The 18,012-nt window shown below is 42.4% G+C and overlaps 1 protein-coding gene across 3 annotated transcripts in view; it reads right to left on the reverse strand.

Moving 5' to 3' along the window:
* Nucleotides 1-18,012, reverse strand: part of Ldlrad4 (low density lipoprotein receptor class A domain containing 4) — a 328,936-nt gene that overhangs the window by 253,080 nt on the left and 57,844 nt on the right. The gene's annotated exons all lie outside the window — the stretch shown is intronic.

Genomic DNA, 18,012 nt, shown 5'->3' on the forward strand with positions numbered 1-18,012 from the left:
AGACCCCACTGAGAAATGGAACAGAAAAAAAAATCAGTTCCTACGTGTTATCTTTAGCATCACCAACATTTATTTCATGATGAGAGACTAGAAATAGTGTTGAGGGAGCATTACAGCCATAGAAAGAATCTTACCTAGACACACATACGAGGAGCTAAGAAGATGGTTCAGCTGATAAAGTGCCTGCCATGCAAGTGTGAGGACCAGAGCTCAGATCCCCAGTAGACACATAAAAACTAGGCATAGTGGCACATGCCTGTTGTCCCAGCCCTGGGGAGGCAGAGCTGGAGGGATCCCTGAGGCTTGCTGGTCAGACAGGCTAGCTGAATTGAAGACCTCCAAGTTGAGTGAGAGGACCCTATTTCAAAAAATAAAGTGGAAAACGAGTGAGGAAGACACCTGAAGTCCTCCTCTACACATGTGCACACATGTGCATGTGTACACTTATATGGGGGAGGGACAAAGGGAGGGAGGGAAAAATTAGCTAACTTCTAATATAAGGGTTGAAATGAGAACACGCATGAATAAAACAAAACCATGGTTATATTTTACTGCTGCCCTGGTTCCCTAACAAGATGAACATTTTTTTCCATATGTGTGAGTTCAGCTAAAAAGACTACTATCTCACCTATCACCCAAGGTTTCTGTTTGTACCAACAATGCAATGTCAACTGTAAGGCCCCATGACAGAATTTGGAGTCTTATCCCTGTTTAGAAATAACCCATGTCTGATTTAATCCCCAATCCCTTCAAACATGACCCGATTTATTCTCCATCACCACATGCCCAGATCTCACATTCTAGAATATTCCACAAGAAACCCTCCTCGTGGTCATCTGGTATACCACACACTCTTCTGGGGTTAATCAAAGTGTGGGGTAAAGACTGTTATTGGTAGGGTAAGTTTGGAAAATTCTCAACACTTTCCCTTCCATGGCGACTGGTGACTCAGGATTCCTCTTGTGACAGAAGGTAGTCATTCCTTTCATGTCATGAAGCAAAGTGAGAATACGAGACAACAAACGATGCACGATGAAAGTACCCAGACCAGACACAGTGTGAACTAGAGCTCTCTCAGCCTCCAAGGAAGCTGTTATCTCTTGTGGCAGATGAAGAAAGGGCAGAGAGGTGAAGGTTTTCCAGAACCACATAATGAGTGAATGGTAGGTCTAAGGAGCAAACCCAACACTCATGCATTTTTCCAAAGCCATATGATAACAACCCTGTTAAAAGAACATATTTTTTAAATGGAAAATTCTGAAAACAAGTACAGAGAAAGGAAAACAATGGAATCTTGGGTGACTTTTACCCCTTAGTTTCCCTTTTTTTCCATTTTATTGTTAATAATGTGAATTAAGGATTGGAGAGATGGCCCAGAGGCTAAGAGCACTGGCTGCTCTTCCTAAGGTCCTGAGTTTAATTCTCAGCATCCACATGGTGCCCCGCAATCATCTATAATGGGATCTGATGCCCTCTTCTATTATGCAGGCATGCATGCAAATAGAGCACTCATTTACATAAACAATTTTTTAAAAAGAATGTGAATTAAGTAAAATATTGCTTATAAATCAAAAATGCATGTGTGTTAGTTAAAATATACTTTCCATAACAAAAGTATCTGTTCTTTGTAATATCTAAGTAAAACAAAATGGTAGAGTAGGTGTGATGCATGCCTGTAATCCAGTATTGAGGAGGCTCAGATAGGACGGTTATGGGTTCAAGAGCAGCCTGTACTATATAGCTCCAAGCCAGCTTGGGGTATATGGCAAAATCCTATATCAAAAAATTAAAGGAGGCAGAGGAGACAATGGAAGGAAAAACAAGAGAGAAAAGGGAAGAAAGACTGGAAGAGGGCTGCCACGTGCCAGTCACTGACAGGCACACAGAGATGGAACACCAAGATGCCACGTGACCAGTCAGGGCTACGTGGTTAACCCTTTAGCTTTGGGCCAGAACCTTGAATTATTGACTTGCCAGAGTTCCCCTCCCCTATTTTTAGAAACCCTGGAGCTATATGCAGAGATGGAGCCTCTATTAGCCTGGCTCCTGGAGTCACAGGATGGTTGGATACCTGTTCCAACCTGTGATGGGTATGGAACAAGACTAGGAAATGCACCCTTACTCCTATGAGCCTGTTAATGTTTCTTTTTATGTTTTTTAGATTTTTATTTTATGTGTATGAGTGTTTTGCCTGCACATATGTATGTGTACTATGTGCATGCAATGACTGTGGAGTGTGGCAGAAGGCATTGGATCCCATATGTGTAATAACAGACAATTGAGCAACCATGGGTGCTAGGAACCAAACCTGGGTCCTCTGGAAGAACGCAAGTGCTCTTAGCCACTGAGCCGTCTCTCCAGCTCTCCTTTTTCTTTTTTTCTTAAACATTTGTGTATTTATTTGCATAGGGGAAGGGGTTATACATACCACACCACACATGGAGAAATCAGAGAATAACTTGCACAAGTCAGTTCTCTCCTTCCACCATGAGGGTTCCAGGGCTCAAACGCAGATCAGAAGGTTTTTCAGCATGTACCTTTACCTACTGAGTCATCTCCTGAGCCCAAACTGTTTCTAAATTCCAGGCCAGTCTACACGACTCTTTAATAAAGGAGAATAAAAAGATGAGTCTGGAATGAGGTAAAAGATTTAAAAAACTCAACCTGGCTCCTCATAGGTGGACTAACATGCTATACAACCATGTGGGGAACATTACAGCCCTCTGTACCACAACTCCTTCGACCATACCATTTGATCATTAATGCTGTCAATCAATAAGGACCTTGATAATTACTTACTGAATAAGTTAATAGGTGAATGGATGGACTTGCATATTAAAACTAACAATTAGTCTTCTCAGGGGCTGAAGAGATGGCTCAGAAGTTAAGAGCACTGGCTGCTCTTTCAGAAGTCCTGAGTTCAATTCCCAGCAACCACATAGTGGTTCACAACCATCTAAAAAGAGATCTGGTCGCCACTTCTGCTATGTAGGCATATATGCCAGGAGAACACTACATGCATAATGAATAAGTAAATCTTAAAAAATGAAAACAATTTGTCTTCTCTTCAGATGGCCATCGTGATAGCAAGGGGCTTGCTGGTTTTATCACTTGGTTTTATGGAGCACTGCAGATTTGAGCTGGAAAACTGTGAAGATGTCTGCCAACATAGACTGGCCGGGCAGAGTGAACAGAGTGGATTCGCACACAACTGTCCAGACATTCTCTCAAGAGCCTACTTTGCTGTGACTCAGAGGTCCAAACTCCTACCAGTCCTGACAGTTTGCTTTCGCTTCATTTAACTTTTTATTGCTTGTAAACACAAATTTCCTACCATTTTGTCAACCTTGGGAAATTCATTTCCCTATGCATCATAGAAGAATAAGAACGGCTTGATGGGCCCTTGTGTGGGATTCAAGAAGCCGAGATGTAGAATAAGTACCCAGATCTGCTCATGGATGCTGGCAAGGATGGGTCTCTTGTAGACTGTACCCTACACATTTTCTATAAACACTGAAGTAATGATGTGATAGTAAGTCAACAGTAGTTAATAAAAGACCTTTCCATTTGACATACCCTAATTTCTTAAACTGTACCCACTATTTGAGTGTGATATCTCATTAAATGTATTGCTGCCATCAAAAAATAACACATCTGGCAGTAGACAATAAAATAACCTCAAGACAACCTGAATTTGCATCTTTATGAAAAAGAGAATGCACACATTCCAGTAAAAGAATAAAGTACCTCAAAGTGGTCAAGCTGAAAGAAACTCCCAGTTCTGCTCCAACAGAAATTCTGAAGATTTCAGGTTGTTTTTCCTAGAATAATGTATATAAATACTTGAGAGAATGCCAAGTATTCTATACAAACAAAGGTTAAGGTAGAGAAGGTTGCTTCAAACGTTTAAACCAACTGCAGGCAAACCTTTCTTGGCATACAAAGCATTATCACTTTTCTAAGGGAGACAGACAGGAATTACCAGCTCCTTCTGTCTTTAAGGGTCAGAGTCCTGAAATCACAGTTCACAGAGAATGAGGAAACAAAGTCGTCTACTCTGGTGGCAGTAAGTGGAGTGAATGAATGCGCCACCAGTAAAGGGGGACAACGGCTACCTCTCAGGTACACACAGATGGGCAGGCTGCATCCCCATGATGGCCCATACATTAGACTACCTATAGTAGTAGATAGGTGACCCAACCTATGTTTGCCCATACATTAGACTACCTATAGCAGTATATAGGGGCTTTAACAGAAGGACTAAACACCATGGAACAGCTACCTTCAAATCTCTAGGCATTGGGAGCTTTTAGAAACCAGAACTTGAGCTGTGTTCTACTCTTTTACAATTCAGAAGGCTCCACTGAATGGAAGGCTCATACTCAATGTGAATGAGATCGGATGCATTTTATGGGCCACACACTTTGGCAGGGAGAGGAATCGCATGCCCTAAACTAAACTCCAGAATACCCAGCAGCCACTGAACCTCTCCCATGATAGCCCAACTGTAACATGTCCTAGGGTTTCTATTGCTGTGAAAAACACCATGAGCAAAACCCACTTGGGGAGGGAAGGGTTTCTCTCATCTTATAACTCTTGGGTCCCACTCCATTACTAAGGGAAGTCAAGGCAGGAACTCAAGGAGGCAGGAGCCAAAGCAAAAGCCATGGAGGAACAGAACACTTTGTTCCCCCTCGGTTTGCTCAGTTTGCTTTTTTGTTTGTTTTTAATGCAACCAAGACCATCTGCCTGGGGTTGCTCTTGGTGAGCCGAACCCCCCACATCAATCATTGATCAAGGAAATGCTCCAGACTTGCTCACGGCCAATCTGATGGAAGCAAGGTTCCCTCTTTCTGAATGATCCTAGCTTGTATCAAAGTTGGCAAAATAGCAAACAAGCGCAATATCCAATAAATCCCTCATGTTCTCCCATTGCCTTATTTGTAACATCAAAATAAGTGGGAAGTGAAATCACAAGATGTTGGTTCCTGAGACATAAATCATGTTGTATCCTAAAATAGAGCTCTTTTACTTGTAGAACTCAGACACTGAGTAAACAGACTCAGAGCACACCTGTAACAATTACTGGACAAGGTGAGGACCAGGCCCTTTATGGGGACATGCAAAGGCCAAGCAGTAGAGCATTCAGAACCAGTAAAAAGCAAGACAGAGCTTCAGTTCCTTGCAAGACCCAACTGGTATACCTACAAGTCCCATACAACAAAATTCCTATCAGCTCAGAAGAGGGAGGGTCTAGTTCCACACCATTTCAGTTGTTCTGACAGTGCTGTGTATGTCTTTGCTTCTCTCAAGTATATTTTAAATGCTTCTAAGTAAAATATTTGTGTCAGTAAGTCGTAAGTTTCTGTCTCAAAGTATGCAAGGTATGGCCTATTGCCAGTGTTTACAGGACTGTTATGACCCTTAACACACTTGGAAACAGCAGTTTTTAAAGATAGTGTAATATTGTGACTACAAATGAACCTAACTCCTTTATGGAATTTCTTCTGTTGTTCGAATTACTAATATTTCAGTAATATTGTAATCCAAGTCAGGTATCTAGTCCCATAATCAACTAAAACTCCCATTGCTATAAATTTGAGACAGTGTTTGTACAAACAGCTCCAATAAATGTCAATAAAGGCCTGTCCATTAAGCAGAAATGGAATAATCCTTTATTAATATTTTAGGCTAAGCTGATGAAAGGAAATTACTTTGTTGAAGAAAATAAGGTTGAAACATTGTTTTGTTTTTGTTCTGGGTTATATTTCCTTAAGTTTAACTGTAGGGTCATCAAATTGCCATAAGCTTTATTGTCTTAATGAAAACACAAATCACAATTACAATCACTACAAATTGCTCAGTTTATTTTGATACAACCTTTTAAACATGTTTTTTTCTGTATTTCAATGTTATCCACATTTCTTTAACTGGCCTTTCATTCGTTATTCCCAGTGGCAGGAAGTTCATATTAATTATTAGCATCTTTCCTAACATAAACATCCAATTAAAAGGTTTGAACTTGACTTCTACCACTTACATGCATGTTTCTTCCTGCTCATACTGAGCTCCATGTAAAACCTGAACAGTATAGTTACTGCGTATTAGAACTTGAACATCTCTCCATAAAGCAAAGGTAGATATTGGCAAAACTATGAGCCAAGTCAGCATCAAGCCATCACAGTTATGGTGTGAGGTGAGAATGTAACAGATATGAACAGCCAAGAGATATATTATTATTTATCCAAAGAATGCCTTAGCTGCTTCACCCACTGCCCCAACTGAACACAGAGTGTTTCTCATGACATGTCTATATCAGATCAACCTAAGGGATAAAGAATGGAAACCCATTAGGGGGAGTGCAGAGATGGCTCAGCAGCTAGGAGAGCTTGATGCTCTTGCAATGGACCACCATTCACCCAGATTCCTATCACCCAGATTGCCTGGCTGCCAGTGACCTGTAACTCCAGCTCAAGAGGGATCCTATGAGCCCTGCTGACCTCCACAGGCACCTGCACACACATGTAGACATGTATATATATAAGAAAACTCATTTTATCCTTATGTCAAACAATAAAGTAATAGAATGCATTTGTGAAAATTAACTACAAGAGTTTTAATTGATCCCTAGCATCAACAGTTAGATCCTTTCAATTGCATGAGATATGATAAAGACATTATTTAAAATACAAGTAGTTACTAAAAGAAGGTGAACTATTATACACTGGGTGATTTTTGGAAGCAAGGGTCAACTAGCCGAATTCAACCACAATGAAGGCTAACTACAATTTACACTACTTCAAGTCACTCTGGGTTGAGATCATGAATACAAGAGAAAATGCATGTACATAGCCCCAAATCACCTGGGTGGAGGTAGGAAATGAACAGCCCAAAAATAACCTGGAAGACTGTCCTAATGAGCTGCAAAGATACACAGCCACTCTGAGTGTGACAAAATCCTGACAACAGATCTTTAAGTCTCAATTAAGACTGTGACACTGAGACAAAGATTTTACTCAGCCAGAGTATGAAATATGCCGGCTTCCCACAGTCGTCCAGATGGCTGCTCTCTTACTTGTTTGTTCTTCAGGTGACTGCTGTATGCGGATGACTCCCAAATCTTTATCTGCAGTGATGACATCTCTCAGCTTCAGACTGCTCTCTGACTTCCGGTCATTTCCCCATATACATCTTTCAGATGTGTCAAACAAGGGACTCTCGGTCCAACACACTGTTTCCTTCCTGGATCAGCTCCATCTCTTAGGATCCATCTCTGCTTAGATCATCATCCCATTTGCCAACGACTGAAGCCTAGAAGTCATTTCAAAATCCAAACTCTTCCCACCTGTCAACCTCGGCTTGACGCATCCGGTCCATCACCTGCCCAGTGCTTCTCTGTTACAAGCCCTCTTTCATCATCAACAACTCGGTTCACACACCACAGCCTCTGGCCTCATCCTAGCCCATCCTAGTTTCTAGGATCCTAGCCGCTTACTCCTGTTGGTGACCAGATCCAGCTTCCTCAATGCATATCTGAAGACATCCCCTTCCTGAAAAGCCTTCAGTGGTTCCCCACTGCCTACAGGATAAAAGATTCAGAACACTCAAATTCTCTATAGCTTAGCACTTTCCTTTCCTTTGCACACCGCCTCATCTTTCTCTAGGCACCCTGTAAGTCAGCTACATCTGCTGTGTACACAGTGGCAGCCTTTGCACTCGGCCCTAGGAAGCCAACAGCAGGACAATGGCTATGGCTTCTTTGTTCCTTGACTACATTTGTAGACCCAGAAGAAATGCACTGTTCCTACATGGATCATATGTCCCACTCGTTACCAACACCAATTGGGATGCCCTAAGACACTCTGATGCATTCGGTAACTGCAATGATTGTATTTGTAAATTATCTAAACAGGAATATTGCCTCCAAAACAAAACTTAATCAGACTGAACATAGCCAAGCACCCCAGCTCTCACCTACAGCATGCTAAGAAAACTGATGTGATAGGATGCCCCTGGGAGGAGTCCGCTGTCCTCTGGACAATTACGTCACCCTCATTCTTTTCCACAACAGCCAAGTTCCAAGAAAGATATGCAGGTGAGATGTAGAAGATGGTAGCAATTCAGACCCCAGGAAGATGGAGAAAAACTGTTTATTACATAACTGTTTGAGCCTAGAAAGACCTCAGACACCTAGTGTGGAGCAGACCCATCTTCCAAGCACTCTGCTTACTAAGTAGCTAAGCATCATCAAACAGCCTGGGGCACGAATCAAGACCAACACAAGAACTACTCAAGTAGAAGAAAAGGACTAGTTAACACTTTTTATTAATTTTTATTTCCTTTATGTGAACTATATTTTACATCATCTCTCCTCCCCTCCAGCCCCTCCATGTCCCCCCACTCCCTCCTCAAATCCATTTATTATTGTTACATTTACAAATGAATAAATATATAAATACAACCTGCTGAGTTCATTTAGTGTCACTCATACCTGTTCTACCAGTTGTGTGACACATCTAACCATCTCATTTGTATTGTTACATCACACAATCTACAATCAAATTTTTACTATCTATCATCTTTAACCTTGCCTACAACATTCTCTGACCACAATCAAGTCATCTCACATACGGCCATCATTAAAATGATTTCTCTAATGACCTTCACTCTACCTGCTTGAAAAATGCTACCTCTAGGGAGACCAAAACCTTCCCAAGAATCCCATCAAAGCCCTAACAATTCTCCCAGGACTGGATATAATAGCAAGGAATCAAAGATGTCTCTAGGAGTCAAAAAGGCATTGTCTTTGGGAGATGGCTCACTGGGTAAAGCGCATGTCACTGAAGTGCAAGCATCCCTAAAACTCATGAAAATCCAGGCACTGTAGCACAGGACTGTAATCCCAGGATTCCCACAGAGAGGCAAGATATGAACACAGGAGAATCCCAGAAGTTCCACAGCCAGCTAGCTTGGTGCATGCATCAACAAACAAGAGACCCTGCATCATGGTGGAAGACATGAACAATATCCATGGCTGTTCTCTGGCCCACACACGCAAACCATGGCATGGGCATTCCCACACTTACGTCAACACACAAACATGGATTGTTTAAACATATAAAATATTTTAGGTTGGTCTGTATTGAATCCAAGAAGAATGGAGCAAACTATTTCCATTTGGAAGAACTTACAGGAATTATTCAACTTTACAATGACACTTTCTGAAAGGGTGGCCTACATACACCACCGACATCAAGACTTTAGGAGGTTGCCTTCTTTGAAGGGCATGCCCTCCCAGCAAATGCCCTCACAGATGCACCAAGTGTGACTTTGCTGGGACCGCTGAGACACCGTCTGTTACAGCTGGCGTCAGTTTCCACGTGCAAGCTCTGAGAAGCTGGCCGTGGCAAAGCACATTTCACACTCCAGTGCTGCTCATCCGGGGGATACCAAGTGGGGGGGGGGGGGCAGAGAAGAACATACTAGAGCAGTATGCCAGGCACTGCCCCCGAAGACACCATGCCGTAGAAGCCATCTCGCCCACACAGGCAGACCAAACCCACGAAACCAAGTTTGCAAGCTGCTGCTGAGAATCCCATAAAAAGCAGTTCTATTTCTAACCTCCCGCGCCATGGAAAAATACAAACGACACCAAGCAACCTAGAATCTCTGAAAGTCTTATTTTTATCCTTTCTCCCCACACCCACACCCTAACCTCCCCCACAAAAAAAAATTTTAGGTGGAAAATTTGCTAGCTTTTTTAGAAGTTTGACAATACTGTGCTCAACTGATGAAGCTGCTGGCACACTTGAATTTAGAAGAATTTGTTAAAGGCATTTTTTCTGTTACAAGTACGCGTGTCTACTTGGTAAAGAAAAACACCAATTAGTAACACAAGGGCAGAGGACTGAGGGGATAGCTCTTGCCTTGCAAACATGAAGACCTCAGAGTTCAATTCCCAGAATCATGTAAAATGATTAATTTGAAAGATTTTTAAAGGTGTGCATGGTGTCATGTACTTGTAATCCCAGCATCAAAGGGGCAGAGACAGGTGGATCCCTGGGCTTGTTGACTGGCCAGACTCTCCTACTTCGCAAGTTCCAGACCAGTGAGAGACTATGTCTAAGAAAGAAAAGCTAGATGGTGTCTGAAGAGTGACACTCCAAGTCGCCTTGTGGCCTCCGTATACACATATATACACAACAAAATAAAATTATGGACGGCAAAATGAAACAAACAGAAATTTCCCCAAAGCCTCAGGCCCCAGACAGAAGGGCTAGTGATACAGTTTAGCCTTCTTTGAATCGCTCACATTTTGAAGTCTAAACTACAAACATAGGCATCCAGTGTTCCCTGACACTTGTGCTGTGTAACGTCACTCTTAACCCAGAGTTGAGAAATGGGAGGGGGGGGCAGCTGCTATGGCTCTCCAATTCCATTTCTCAGGTACTGCCCAGGGATAAGTAAACAGATGGACAGGCAAGAAGGCGGGGTTTCCACACATAGACAGACCCTGAATAAAGCCCTGAAAGAATTCAGGAATCCTCTGAGAAGCCAGGAGGACAGTGACGGAATCTCCCCAGCCCTCCTACTTCCGGTACCTTTGCTGTCACCTCCCGAATCACCACCTCGGAGGATCCCATCACTGCCCAGCTTCTCGTGCAGACAGGACATCTCACTGCAGCCTCCACGGGGATCTAGGTTTAAGGCCAAGTTTATCCCTTCAAGTGGAGGCACCTCAGACTCTCGTTTAACATCACCTGCTCCTCTTTGGTCACATTTTCACAACTCAATGTGCTTCCTCAGATACCCCAGACAATCATTTTGTACATAAATGCTCCTCCCAGTACTGCTGGCCTTTGATCTTACCTTGATCCTTTTTTCTTCTCACACAACCATAGGAAGATCAGGCCAGAGAAGCACGGTGTTGGATGGGGTTATTTGTGAATTGCCAAGTGTTCCTCCGAGCAGCTCCCTGTCCTCACCATTGAGTAAAGAGCCTTAGTGATTTCTTCACCTACATCCCAGCAGCCGTGTGCCTCACCCTGGCTCTAGCAAACTGGCCCATGCAGAGTCTGAGGAAAGCCCTCGGTCCCAAAAGAAGACAGCAGCGCCTCTGTTTTCACAGGTCCCGCGAGGGATCCGTGACTGACAGCTGGCTAACATCAGAATGGAAAATAACTGACACCTTACTGAGCATTTAATATATATGCCTAATGCTGAATTTAGGCATTTGAAAGATAATTCCATAAGATAAATCTCCCTTTAAAAGATAAGGAAAGCTGAAATTCAGAGTGACAACTTACCCAGGCAATAAAAGGAATAGAAATGGCAGAGTAAAACTCAAGTCGAAGTCTGTGTCTTGTCAACGCTATGTGACCAAGGGGGCATGTCCCTTCAGAGTCCTTAAGAGACCAGATTGGAAAACAACAACGACCGAAACATAGACACTCAGACCCATTTCCAAAGCCAAGCCCAAACACATCCACAACACCCAAAGACAGATATGGTGCCATGAAGACAAAACTCTTAACCTCCTGGGGCCCTCCCAGAAACTCAGAGCAGGGACAGAAAACGACACCTGTGCAGCGCGCTCACCACTTAGGAATGTCTCAGTCCAGCTGTGAGCTGTTTCCGGCACAAAGCTCTCCGAGCAACTGAGCAAATGAGCAAATACAAATTCTAGGACAGCCAGCTGTAAGAACCTATTTTGAAGGTGTGAAGGTCTTGACGCCACCTCAGAACCAGAAGTCTGGGCCTGGGAATGCTGAAGCAACAGGCACTTGTGCAAGGGTGAGCAGTTCTTCCACCGCCCCGCTGGGGGCGAGAGATGGGGGGGGGACATGGAGTTTTGTATTTAACCTAAAAGCCACATATGGCACTGAAGTCATGAGAAGGTTCTCCACCACCAATTTTAAAGCTGCTTAAAATAGTTGACAGAATGAGGTAATCCCATATAAGGAGAGAAATCGGGTCCTTACGTAATTTTCAAGAATTACTGCTACTTTTACCAAAGTTTTGTAAATCAAATTTCACAGGCCTTTGGGGGCACAATTCAGTGGTACATGTTCACTTACTTAGAAAACTCCTGGAAGACAATTTTAGGCTTGGGTGGGTGAATTAAGGAGAAAACGTTAAGTAAAGAAGGCACGTCAAGCGCACTCACTCTCCCATGGGCTTCGCACAGGACTTTCTCCTGCTTTACGATGGTAGTAAGTGTGCCAAATTACAGTAGGAAGATCACCAACACTGTCAGCAAATCCGTCCAGTTAACAGGGAGATCACACAAATAAACACCTCCAAAGCACGAGCATCCAAGAGATGCACCAAGCACTCCTATGAACACTTGCCATCTACAAAAGTGTGTAGATGCCTAGTAGTGACATTCACCCAGAAAAGAGCTATGTAGAAACCAAACTCAACTCAGCCATATAGAGAGGAACTAGACCCACACTGAAGCAGAATGCAGGCTGCTGTGTAATGCCTGATTTTTAGCACCATGGGTCAGGGGGTGGGGCTCTAAACTGAAAAGTCCATTTAAACTAAGGGATTTGTATAGATGAGTGGAAAAGTATGCAGAGTCCTTCCTGGTACTCCAAATAAGGAGCTTCATTGAATCCCAATCATACATTTGTTTTAAAGCACAGATAATGTGTACTCGCTACCTCCAGGGGAGCTGCTCATCAATTAATGTCATTTGACAATAGTTTTATTGAGTTGCCTTGACGCACCAAATACTGTTCTAGACCAGGCATGCAAACAGGAATAAAGAGGGAGGATGGAATAAAGGAGACCAAGGTTTTTCCTGGCCCAAAGAACACTAGTGTGAGATTTGTTATAAGCAATGAGCCATACCTTTTGGTAAATTAAAAAGAAAATACTTTGAAGCCGGGCGATGGTAGCACACGCCTTTAATCCCAGCACTCAGGAGGTAGAGGCAGGCAGATCTGAGATTGAGACCAGTCAGGTCTACAAAGCTACACACAGAAACCCTGTCTCAAAAGAACAAAAGAAAAGAAAGGAAGGGAGGGAGGAAAGGAGGAAGGGAGGAAAGGAAGAAGGGAGGAAGGAGGGAAGGAGAAAGGGAGGGAGGAAGGAGGGAGGAAAAGAAGGACGGAGAGAGGGAGGGAGGGAGGGAGGGAGGGAGGGAGGAAGGAAGGAAGGAAGGAAGGAAGGAAGGAAGGAAGGAAGGAAGGTACTTTGAAACTTTATAGAGCTTCATAGTACTTCTTACCTTTTCAAAAATAATAAACGTTGTCATCTGATGTCAGGAAACATCAAACGAAGCCGGTCAACCAGGCAGGATCGGAATCAATAAAATCACTCGAGAGTCAACATAACAGAGGTAAAGGGACATTGCTAGGGGTTAAGCAAACAGCCAACTGGAGCCTCGCACCTCCAGCACCTTCCCTGACTGACTCCACCAGGGCTAGCCCTGAATCTAACTTTAGACTAAAGATGTCAGCAGTACCAAAGCATGTAATTACCATCTAAATGGTAGTTACAGTCTAAACCTTTGTACCCCAAGTTTACAAAATAAACACACTGACACACAAATGGGAAAGCAAGAGCAACCAACCCCCTCTGGCTATCACAAACTGCTTCCGAACACTGCCCTCTGCTCACCTTTGAGCCACACAGAACCTGAGGGCGGGTCTTAAACATGGTCTTCCAGGAGAATGGGGCCTGATGCTGCAAACAGAGAGCCTGAAGTGCTAGAAGGAATATTAAGAATTCCAGTGAGCCGATTCTTGATTTCTCTTCCTTCAACTTACCCCGACCCAAGTTCAAAAAAAAATATATTTGAGAGCTGTCACAATGAAAGGCACAAATATCAAAATAAATGAAATGAAAATACAAACATAAGCATTAAGTATAACGTGGGGAAAGAGAGAATAACAGCCGAAAATCTGGAGTGAAGGATATGACTAAACCATGGTCTTTTCTAGAAGCCTGTGGATACAGCAAGTTCTCATCTTTATATCAAAAGCCACACGCTTGTCCTTCCAAAGACAGAAACCTTTCCTTCAAGGAGAAGTCTCAAATAACTGGCAGTACCTTGTTGGACTGTTGTCTTTTTAATTCAGACAGGTAGGTTTGTCTGTAACAAGACTTTTTTATTTTTATAATTTTGTTGTTGTTGCACGTGTGTAAGTGAGTGCAGGCACAAGCAGCACGCCATGTCATGTATGTAGGAGCTGGACCACAACTTCCGGGAGTCTCTTTCCACTGGGAAATGTTGGGACCAAACTCAGTTCTCAGATTGCACATTACACATCACGTGCTTAAATCTACTGAGTTATCACTCAGTATGAGGCATCCTGTCCCTCACCTCTCCTCCATCCGCCTCTCCCCCTCTCCCTGTTCTCTCTCTTCCTCCCTCCTTCTCTCTTTGAAATAAGGTCTTCCTCAGACTCAAGGCAATCCTGTTGTTTCCGCTTTCCCTGTAGTCTGCTGAAAAGATCATTTTGTTTCTTAACAACCCAAATTACCTTGCGATAGCTCAGTGTACCTAATCTTCAACAGTAATGGGGGCAAACACAAGTGCACGTCACCCCTTCTTGGCAACACATATCTAACTCTGTGTAGTGAAACTCCAGCTAGGAAAACAATCCCTGTGATTGCATCCACAAGGCTGTCTTTCTGTGTCCTCCGTCCTGATAGTAAAACATCTTTAGTGTTCCATGTGTTTTCTGGTTCCCATCATCTACAACCAACACCCTGATCCCAACTTAGTGAGCACACCATGTGTGTCACCCATCCTAGATGTATTGCTGTGTCTTGTTCAGTGACTGCCTCCCAAAGCAGTCTCGGGTAAAGCACTGCTTCTGGTGAAACATGTACTTCTCAGCACCCAGCCTGCCAGTACAGAGGACACATTATGTCCAAGGTAGAATAAGCAGCCATCTGTGTCATCTGTGTGCCACTGTGCACCCTCCAAGAGACTTGTCCCTCAAATCCTGTTCCTACCATCTGTCACTCTCCAATATTCAACCAATGCACAGGTATCCAGATAAAAAGGGAATCCTGTGAGATTCCTGTGGATGTCTACCCCCAAATACATGAGCCAAACACCTCCCTGTTTTTATTGTCTACCTCCTGTTGATATTGGGACCTACAGAATCTAGGATGGGATAACAATCCTTTCGTCTTATCTCTTTATATAAGATTCCTGAACTGTAACTGCAGAGTGAGAGGCTACCTCACTATCTTAGGAGGAACGGACTGCCAAAAATGGATTGGAAACACGTAGCCAGACTTGAGGGGGCTTCTAGGACCTGAGAGCGGTCCTAGCTAACAGCAAACAAGGGAACAGGGATATCATTTCTACAGTTACATACTTAGCCATCCTTTGGGGTTAGTTTTTAATTTCAACAATTACTGTGGTGATATTTTGTTTATGATCTAATACAGCTTGCCTGAATATCAGAGTGCAGAATTAAGCCACTAGTTAGCCATAAGCCTAATTAAGAGCTAAGCCACTAGTTAGACACACACACACACACACACACACACACACACACACACACAAAGCCACTAGTTAGCCATACACCTAAGCCATTAGTTAGCCATGGAGGACAGGCAGTGGTAGCCACACCTTTAATCCCAGCACTCAGGAGACAAGAGGCAGATGGATCTCTGTGAGTTCAAGGCCACCCTGGACTACATGAGAGTGAATCAGTCTAAAAGAGAAACAGAGCTCACACCTTTGATCCCAGCACTTGGGATGACACTCCTTTAATCCCAGCACTAGAAAGGAATATAAAGCAATCTGAAGTTTGGTAGATTTCCCCTTTGGTCTGAGCATTGGTAGAGGTGCTCTAGTCACTGGCCCCTTTTCTTCTCTGATCTTCAGTTTTAACCCCAATATCTGTCTCTAGGTTTTTATTATCAATGCTAAAATGATGATTAGTTAAATCTACACAATACAATAAGGCCATTGCAACTGAATGAGTTCAGTCCTTCAAAGCAGAGTTCAAAGATTTGAATTTAATTTCAAATAATTGAAAGATATTTAGCCCCACAATTCCACCTGTGAACTTGAGTCGGTGCTGAGAAATGTCTCTCAGAGTGGGAGATTAAAGTGTAGAGAAAAGAAGCAGAGGTGCAGGGGAAGCTGGACTTGATCCAGGGTAGGGTGCATGCATATCAAATGCAGAGGGGGTGGAAGAGACAGGGAAGAGGCCACTTCTGACCCAAGGTAAGGTGCCCAAGGGTAAACAAAGGCTCAGAAATACAAAGAGGTCTGTGGGAACAGGGAGTCGGCCAGAGATGAACTAGATAGAGTAGAACACCCAAGAACAGAGGAGCCCATAACACAAAACAGAGGTGAGAAGTGGTTCAGACTTGATCCTGGGGTAGATTGTCCTGGTATGTGAGTATCAGTAATCCACATCAGAGGCTGTGAGAATGGGCAGCTAGCTGGACCTGACCTGTGGTAAGAAATTGACATAGTACTCTCTGAACAGTGCAACTGTCTTCATGTGAAGAAGGTAACTTGGGAAGAAAAAAGAAGGGAAGAAGGAAGTGAGGTAGAAAGGGGGAAGGAAAGAAAAACTCACACAATCAACTAACTTCCAATGCAAATGTCTCAGTGCAGAAACATAAACCACACACAGAAAAAAAGACAAAATGTCTCTTCCAAAATCACCAACTCCATAATAATGATCTCCAATGAGAGCAACATAGAAGAACTGCCAAAGAATTCAAAGAAATGATTATAAATAGGTTCAAACAACTCAAAGACACATGCTTACACCAAGAGCATAAAACCAAATAGCTGAATCAAATGAAGAAATCAATTCAAAATATGAAAATAGAATTCAATAAAGAGAGAATTGCTAAAGCAAAGCCAAAATAAAATAACAATAGAAACTAAGGCCTCCATCAGACAAATACTAAGCTCAATGAACAGCCTCCCCAACAGACCTAATTGATCATGTAGAGAATAAAATATTAGGGTTTGAAAACAAGGTAAAATTATGAGATCACTAGTTCAAGGTCAATGATAAATTATTAAATGCATGCATGAACAGAACGTGGGAGGGCTTTGGGACACCATTGAAACACCACATCATGGGCATATAAGGAGACTTCTTCCAAAAGCATAGAAAGCATTTTTCAATAAAATCTAGAAGAAAATTCCCAAATCTAGAGAAAAAGAGGCTTATCCAGGTACAAGAAACATACAGAATACAAAATAAAAAAGACCAAAAACTAAAATCCCCATGACATAATTAAGCCACTAAAACCTAAAATAAATTTTTTAAAAATTGAAAACCACACGAGAGAGGGGCAAAGTCCCATAGAAAAGCAGACCAACCAACAATTGATCACTGAGTAGAAACTTTTAAAACCAGAAGAGCAATTACCAACCCAGGCTGTTATACTTAACAAAATCATCATAATTGGAGGAGAAATAAAAACTTTTCATGACAAAAATAAACTAAAGGAGTTTATGACCACTAATCCAGCTCCAGAGACATACCGGGCAGACTTGGGACTGAAGAGAAGAATAAACATCCCAAAGGCCACAGAAAGAAAATACCAGGACAACTGGTGAAAAACAATTTAAGAAAACATCACAAAATCAACAAAATGACAAGAATTAAATCACTTCTTTCAATAATAACTCTGAATATTAATGGTCTCAATTCCCCCTAACAAAAAGACCTACACTAACAGAATGGTTTAAAAATAGGATTCGTCTTTTTACTGCCTCCAGGAAACACTGCTTACCATCAAAGATAGACTCAACCCAAGGGTAAAAGTTCTGCAAATGGAACTAGAAAAGGGCATGGGTAGTCATTGTCATATATGACAAAATGGACTACATATCCAAATTAGTCAGAATAGACAAAAGACCACTTCATGCTCAAAGGAACTCATCAAGTATATTAAAGTCCTAAACATACATACATACATATATATATGAGAAAATCATTAAGACTACCACATAAATATATTAATAAGAAAATAAATGAAATAGAAATAAAAATGCCAAAAAATAAA

Source organism: Mesocricetus auratus, unplaced genomic scaffold (genome assembly GCF_017639785.1).
Source record: "Mesocricetus auratus isolate SY011 unplaced genomic scaffold, BCM_Maur_2.0 Super-Scaffold_6730, whole genome shotgun sequence".
Classification (NCBI taxonomy): domain Eukaryota; kingdom Metazoa; phylum Chordata; class Mammalia; order Rodentia; family Cricetidae; genus Mesocricetus; species Mesocricetus auratus.